The sequence below is a fragment of the Hypanus sabinus genome, chromosome X2 (assembly GCF_030144855.1).
Source record: "Hypanus sabinus isolate sHypSab1 chromosome X2, sHypSab1.hap1, whole genome shotgun sequence".
NCBI lineage: Eukaryota > Metazoa > Chordata > Chondrichthyes > Myliobatiformes > Dasyatidae > Hypanus > Hypanus sabinus.
In genome coordinates, this window is record NC_082739.1 from 28,828,033 (window position 1) to 28,835,962 (window position 7,930).

Sequence of the window (7,930 nt, forward strand, 5' to 3'; positions counted from 1 at the left end):
CTCAACTGAACTCAACTCAATCCTGCCGGTAGTGAATTATGTATATTTCCACCAATTACATTACCCTACACAGGCCCTTCCAGAATTCAATAAAATGGCATTATGAGCCTCTCTGGAGCTCGGACAAGCCACCTGGCTCAGGGTCCAATGTTCCATGGGTGGTGGAATAGCAGAGGCCTCTGGCTCATCCAGAGGTGAGTTGACACGCTCATCATAGCAGAATACTCCAAAGCTTGGTGGGCCAGTTTATGACGAACTACCAAAACACATTCAGGTTTACCCCTCTTATCTATGATAAAAGTCTTTTTTCTCCTCATTCCTAAATGCAGAATGGGCCTAAGAGACCCTAAGGGGATGTTGGTGTGCATCATGACTGACAAAAACAAAGGTGGAATTTAGGTCAACAGGAACCCAAGAGTGCTATATGCCATGATGGGAGGTAGGAATAGGTGAAAAGGAATTGAACTTACTGAGAGGGTGGAACGCTGTTGAGAGGCCGACCAGGTGATCGTGGCATCAGGAATAAACTCACCTGGCACCTCATAATGGCTGCCTGCATACCAATTCAGCCACAGATGCCAACTACAGGTCCTCTTTTGGAGCTGCTTTGAGCCCCAGCAGGACCTATGGGAGATGATTACACCAACACTCATCCATCAGAGAAGCCCTCAGAGCAGCCTTTAAGGAGTGGTGAAACCACTCACATAGACCATTCGACTGTGGGTGATTCACTGTGGTGTGATGTAGCCTAACGCTGAGGTTCTGGGCCATTGCAGTAGGCCATTGGACTGTGGGTGATTCGCTGTGGTGTGATGTAGCCTAACACTGAGGTTCTGGGCCATCACAGCCCAGAGGTCTGATATGAATTGGGGACTGCTGTCAGAGGAAATATCAGGTGGGGTGCCAAACTGAGCTCCAGGGACGACCACTGGCCATCTGGTGGTACGCCCCACCATGGTAAAAAGGTGCATGAAACCATGGGGGGGCGGGAAGAGGACCAACAAGGCCCACATTGACATGGTCAAACCATCGCTCAGGGACCACAAAAGGTGCCAATGGCATTTGCACATGACGGTTAATTTTTGCCCCCTGGCATTCCACACGGGCTGCACTTTAATCACACACGTCCTTTCTCAGGCCGTGCCAAACAAACTTTAGTGCAATCAGTTTCTGCAAGGCCTTCCAGCCCGTATGTGAGAGGCCATGAATGGAGTCAAAAACAGTCTGTCTCCAGTTTGCGGGCACTATGAGGCAAGGGTGACTGATTGAGACATCACACAGCAGAGAAACTCCAGCTTCCCCAAACTGAAATTTGGCCAACCACAAGCCCGCAAACTGCTGTTCTGTCAGCCTAGACATCTGAAGTCAGTAGCTTGGTCAACTGCCATGCTGGCATAGTCAACCCCTATGTGTACGGCCTCGATGACTGGCTGTGAGAGGCAATCAGCCATGGCATTTTTTTCCCTTTGATATGTTGTATATCAGGTGTGAACTCTGGTATGTAGGCCAGGTAGCATAGCTGTCATGCAGACCAAGGGTCTGATAGTTTGGCCATTGTATGCACAAGGGGTTTGTGGTTAATGAATGCGGTGACCCTCGAGAAGAAAACAAAAAATGGCAAACAGCTAGATAGAGATGGAGAAGCTCATGGTCAAAGGTGCTGTACTTACTTTCGGGAAAGGCAGAGCTGCTGGTTGAAGAAAGCGAGCGGCTGCCACATGCCTCTGGCCAACTGTTTGTGCACTGCACCCAGAGCATAGTCTGAAGCGTTAGTCGTAATTACTATAGGTGTGTTGGGGAGCGGATGCGCCAGAAGGGTTGTGTTGGAAAGAACTTGTTTGGTATCCTCAAGCACCCTGGTCACGTCCACTGACCAGTCAAGCATGTGACAGACAGAAAGACATTGTAGCGGTGTGCTACAAACAGCGCTAAAATTACGACACGGAGTCGGTAACTGCAGTCGAAGGAAAAACTTTATTCGAAAACTTCAGCCTCACTTTTAAGCCTCTGTCAACCGGCCCCCCATGGCGAAGAGGCTCCAAAGCTCTGTGCTCGCAAACCCCCGTAGGCTATCTAATTGTGAGTCGGTTCGCATACGCTAGGAAAAGAGCCGCCACATAACCCCCCCCCAGAACCGGCGATACACCCCCCAATGTCCACAGCCTGGGCCAGAACCTGCTTGGGAGGTCGGCCTCTGCGCCGAGGCGCCGGAAACTCGGCCGGTTGCGCCAGGTCCACATGGGCCGGCTTGAGGCGGTCCACCGTGAAAACCTCCTCCTTCCCCCCAACGTCCAGCACGAACGTGGACCCGTTGTTCCGGAGCACCGTAAACGGCCCCTCGTATGGCCGCTGCAGCGGTGGCCGATGCCCGCCCCTTCGTACAAACACAAACTTACAGTTCCGTAGGTCTTTGGGTACGCAGGTCGGGTGCCGCCCATGCTGTGAAGTGGGTATGGGGGCCAGGTTACCGAGCTTCTCGCGAAGTCTGCCCAGGACTGCAGCGGGTTCTTCCTCTTGCCCCCTCGGGGCTGGTAGGAACTCCCCGGGGACGGCCAGGGGCGCGCCGTATACCAACTCGGCCGACGAGGCGTGCAGGTCGTCCTTGGGCGCTGTGCGGATGCCGAGAAGGACCCAGGGAAGCTCGTCCGCCCAGTTGGCTCCTCGCAGGCGGGCCATGAGGGCCGACTTCAGGTGACGGTGGAAACGCTCCACTAGCCCGTTCGACTGTGGGTGGTAGGCAGTGGTGTGGTGCAGCTGAGTCCCCAAAAGGCTGGCCATAGCTGACCACAGGCTGGAGGTGAACTGGGCGCCTCTGTCGGAGGTAATGTGGGCTGGTACACCAAAGCGGGATATCCAGGTGGCGATCAGGGCTCGGGCGCAAGATTCGGAGGTGGTGTCGGTGAGCGGGACCGCCTCTGGCCATCTTGTGAACCGGTCCACGATAGTCAGGAGGTAACGCGCTCCGCGCGACACTGGCAGGGGGCCCACGATATCCACATGAATGTGGTCGAAACGCCGGTGGGCGGGATGGAACTGCTGCGGTGGGGCTTTGGTGTGCCGCTGAACCTTGGCCGTCTGGCAGTGCATGCACGTCCTGGCCCATTCACTGACCTGTTTGCGGAGTCCGTGCCAAACGAACCTGCTGGAAACCATCCGGACAGTTGTCCGGATGGAGGGATGCGCCAAGTTATGAATGGAGTCGAAAACACGTCGCCGCCAGGCTGTGGGGACGACCGGACGGGGCTGGTTGGTGGCGACGTCACAGAGTAGGGTCCTCTCACCTGGGCCCACGGGGAAGTCCTGGAGCTGCAAACCAGAGACTGCAGTCCTGTAACTCGGAATCTCCTCATCTACCTGCTGTGCTTCTGCCAGTGCCTCAAAGTCTACCCCTTGGGAAAGGGCATGAACGGTAGGGCGAGAGAGCGCATCCGCCACGACATTGTCCTTACCCGAGACGTGCCGGACAGCCGTTGTGTATTCAGAGATGTAGGACAGGTGGCGTTGCTGGCGGGATGACCAGGGGTCGGATGCTTTCGTAAACGCAAAGGTAAGCGGTTTGTGGTCCGTGAACGCGGTGAAGGGCCGACCTTCTAGGAAGTACCTGAAATGCCGGATTGCCAGGTAGAGCGCCAACAGTTCCCGGTCAAAAGCACTGTACTTGAGCTCGGGTGGCCGCAGGTGTTTGCTGAAAAACGCCAGGGGTTGCCAGCGACCTGCGATGAGCTGCTCCAGCACCCCACCGACTGCCGTGTTTGATGCGTCCACTGTGAGGGCGGTAGGGGTGTCCATTCTGGGATGTACTAGCATTGCGGCGTCAGCCAAAGCTTCCTTCGTTTGAACGAAAGCGGCGGCGGACTCCTCGTCCCAGGTAATGTCCTTGCTCGGACCCGACATCAGGGCGAACAGGGGGCGCATGATCCGGGCAGCTGAAGGGAGGAAGCGGCGGTAGAAAGTGACCATACCTACGAATTCCTGAAGGCCTTTGACCGTGGTGGGTCGGGGGAAGTGGCGGACCGCATCTACCTTAGCGGGCAGAGGGGTTGCCCCGTCTTTAGTAATCCTGTGGCCCAGGAAGTCAATGGTATCAAGTCCGAACTGGCATTTGGCAGGGTTGATTGTAAGACCGTACTCACTCAGTCGGGCGCAGAGTTGACGGAGGTGGGACAGATGCTCCTGACGACTGCCGCTGGCTATGAGGATGTCATCCAAATAGATGAACGCGAAGTCCAGGTCCCGTCCCACCGCGTCCATTAACCGCTGGAACGTCTGTGCGGCATTCTTCAGGCCGAACGGCATGCGGAGGAACTCGAAGAGGCCAAACGGGGTGATGAGAGCCGTCTTGGGGACGTCGTCAGGATGCATCGGGATTTGATGGTACCCTCGGACAAGGTCGACCTTGGAGAAGATCCGGGCGCCGTGCAGGTTTGCCGCAAAGTCCTGAATGTGCGGCACAGGGTAGCGGTCCGGTGTGGTAGCCTCGTTCAGCCTGCGGTAGTCGCCGCACGGTCTCCAGCCCCCCGTCGCTTTGGGCACCATGTGCAGGGGGGAAGCCCAGGGGCTGTCGGACCGCCGGATGATCCCCAATTCCTCCATTCTCTGGAACTCCTCCTTCGCCAGTCGGAGCTTGTCCGGGGGAAGCCGCCGAGCACGGGCATGGAGGGGTGGTCCCTGTGTCGGGATGTGGTGCTGTACGCCGTGCCTGGGCATGGCTGCTGTGAACTGCGGTGCCAGAACCGATGGGAACTCCGCCAGGACCCTGGTGAAGTCGTTGTCGGACAGCGTGATGGAGCCGAGGTGAGGGGCTGGCAACTGGGCTGCACCCAGGGAGAACGTCTGAAAGGTCTCGGCGTGTACCAGTCTCTTCCTGGGCAGGTCAACCAGCAGGCTGTGAGCTCGCAAAAAATCCGCACCCAGAAGCGGTTGGGCTACGGCGGCCAGTGTGAAGTCCCACGTGAACTGGCTGGGGCCGAACTGTAGCTGCACCTGACGGGTGCCATAGGTCCTTACTGTGCTGCCATTCACGGCCCTCAGGGGGGGACCCGGTGCCCTGCTGCGAGTGTCGTAACTTGTCGGAGGTAAAACGCTGACCTCAGCCCCAGTATCGACCAAAAAGCGGCGTCCCGACCTGCTATCCCACACATACAGGAGGCTATCCCGATGGCCAGCCGCCGTAGCCATCAGCGGCGGCTGGCCCTGGCGTTTCCCGGGAACTCGCAGGGCGGGCGGCAACGGCGGGCTTCTGCGCCCCACCGCTGGTGGTAGAAGCACCAGTGGTCATTGGGCCGGGGGTTAGTGGGCTCTGCGGCCGGGCCTGGACTGGTTTGCTGCCGGGAGCGTGGCTGGGTGATCTGTGCGATGGACGCCCCGCTCACCTTTTTGGCGTTCCACAGCAAGTCCGCCTGGGCTGCCACCTTCCGGGGGTCACTGAAATCCGCGTCGGACAGCAGCAGGCGTATGTCCTCGGGCAGCTGCTCCAGGAATGCCTGCTCAAACATGAGGCAGGGTGTGTGTCCGTTGGCCAGAGACAACATCTCGTTCATTAAAGCCGATGGAGGTCTGTCGCCCAAGCCATCCAGGTGCAGTAAACGGGCAGCCCGCTCGCGCCGTGAGAGTCCGAAAGTCCTGAGGAGCAGGGCTTTGAATTCCGTGTACTTGCCGTCTGCCGGGGGCGACTGTACGAACTCCGCGACCTGGGCAGCTGTGTCCTGGTCGAGGGAGCCCACCACGTAGTAGTAGCGGGTGTCTTCTGAGGTGATCCGGCGAACGTGGAATTGGGCTTCGGCTTGCTGGAACCATAGGTCCGGGCGCTGTGTCCAGAAACCCGGCAGTTTCAACGAAACCGCATGAACAGAGGCGGCGTCGGTCATTTCTGGTCCAAAAATCGTTTGGACCGTCGGGGTCACCAATTGTAGCGGTGTGCTACAAACAGCGCTAAAATTACGACACGGAGTCGGTAACTGCAGTCGAAGGAAAAACTTTATTCGAAAACTTCAGCCTCACTTTTAAGCCTCTGTCAACCGGCCCCCCATGGCGAAGAGGCTCCAAAGCTCTGTGCTCGCAAACCCCCGTAGGCTATCTAATTGTGAGTCGGTTCGCATACGCTAGGAAAAGAGCCGCCACAACATATCTTATTGATCCCGAGGGAAATTGGGTTTTGTTACAGTCGCACCAACCAAGAAGTGTAGAAATATAGCAATATAAAACCATAAATAATTAAATAATAATAAGTTAATTATTCCAAATGGAAATAAGTCCAGGACCAGCCTATTGGCTCAGGGTGTCTGACACTCCGAGGGAGGAGTTGTAAAGATTGATGGCCGCAGGCAGGAGTGACTTCCTATGACGCTCAGTGTTACATCTCGGTGGAATGAGTCTCTGGCTGAATGTACTCCTGTGCCTAACCAGTACATTATGGAGTGGATGGGAGTCATTGTCCAAGATGGCATGCAACTTGGACAGCATCCTCTTTTCAGACACCACCATCAGAGAGTCCAGTTCCACCCCCACAACATCACTGGCCTTACGAATGAGTTTGTTGATACTGTTGATGTCTGCTGGTGATTAGGGGTATTGCCTTTAAGCACACTATACAGGGGAAGCTTAAGTTCAGCAGCTCGCAGACTGAAGTGGTGATAGAAATTCACCATGTCTAAAAACTCTTGTAGTTTTTTTAGTAATGCAGGGTGGTAGGAAATCCATAATAGCGACTACTTTTGTTGGTTTCACACCTTCTGGGAGATGCAAAGTCAATGGCTGACAATCCAAACAGGCATTTAGCGGGGTTAATAATCAACCCGTGTTGGCTGAAGTGCTCGAAAGTCTGCAGAGATGAGATACGTGTTTGTATTTGGATGCACTGGCATCCAGGTAAGCAAAAAGGAAATCAAAGTCTTTTAATACAGATTCTATCAGCTGTTGGAAAGTCTGTGCTGCATTTTTGTCAGCCGAGCACACAGCCACCTGACGGTAGCCCCTAACTAGATCAACTTTGGAAAAAATAAACTTCCTGGATAAACGTGCCGAAAAGTTTTGGATGTTTGGGACCAGGAAATGATCAGGGATGGTAGCCTCATTAAAGTGTCTGCAATTGTCTCATGGGCATCAACCACCATCAGGGACCATATGGAGAGCCGAAGCCCAGGGGTTATTCAACCAGCGTACAATGTCAAGTCTTTCCATTTTGACAAATTTAGCCTTCACTGCTGCCAACTTTTCTGATCCAGTCCATGTGCACAGGCATGGACTGACAGGCCAGTTGTGTAAATGTGATGCTCGACTCCATGTTTTGTGTCTGTAGTGGAGAATGTGGGTTTGGTGAGATGAGGGAATTCACCCAGCAGTCAAGTGATGGTGCATGCACTTGACAGAGTCCTTGTTGGGAACTTATTGGGGGAGCAAGGTAATGACACAAAGTTCTTGACATCCACAAGCTGGCAGTTCTTAAGATGGACTAATAGTCTTTAGGCACACAGGAAATTTATGCTGAGCAGAGGTCAAGCCACTTTAACAAGGATGAAGTCCCATGTGTAACACCGCCCACTGAAGTGGAGCCTCACCGTTGTGTCTCATAAGTCTGGATCCTGCTGCCATTGGCATCTTCACGCGAGGTTTCAATCAGTAGAAAGATGTGACATCAGATCAGAAGATGTTGAATCCTTGTGGGTTGAGTTAAGAAACTGCAAAGGTAAAAGAAACTGCAGTTATATACAGGCCTCCCAACAGTAGCTGGGATGTGCACCACAGATTACAAGAAGAAATAGAAAAGGCGTGTCAAAAGGGTATGCCTTATGATAGTCATGGGAGATTTCAACATGCAGGTCGATTTTGAAAATCAGGTTAGTAATGGATCTCAAGAGAGTGAGTTTGTTGAATGCTAACAAGATGGCCTTGAGCCTACTAGGGGATCAGCTATACTGGATTGGGTGTTAGA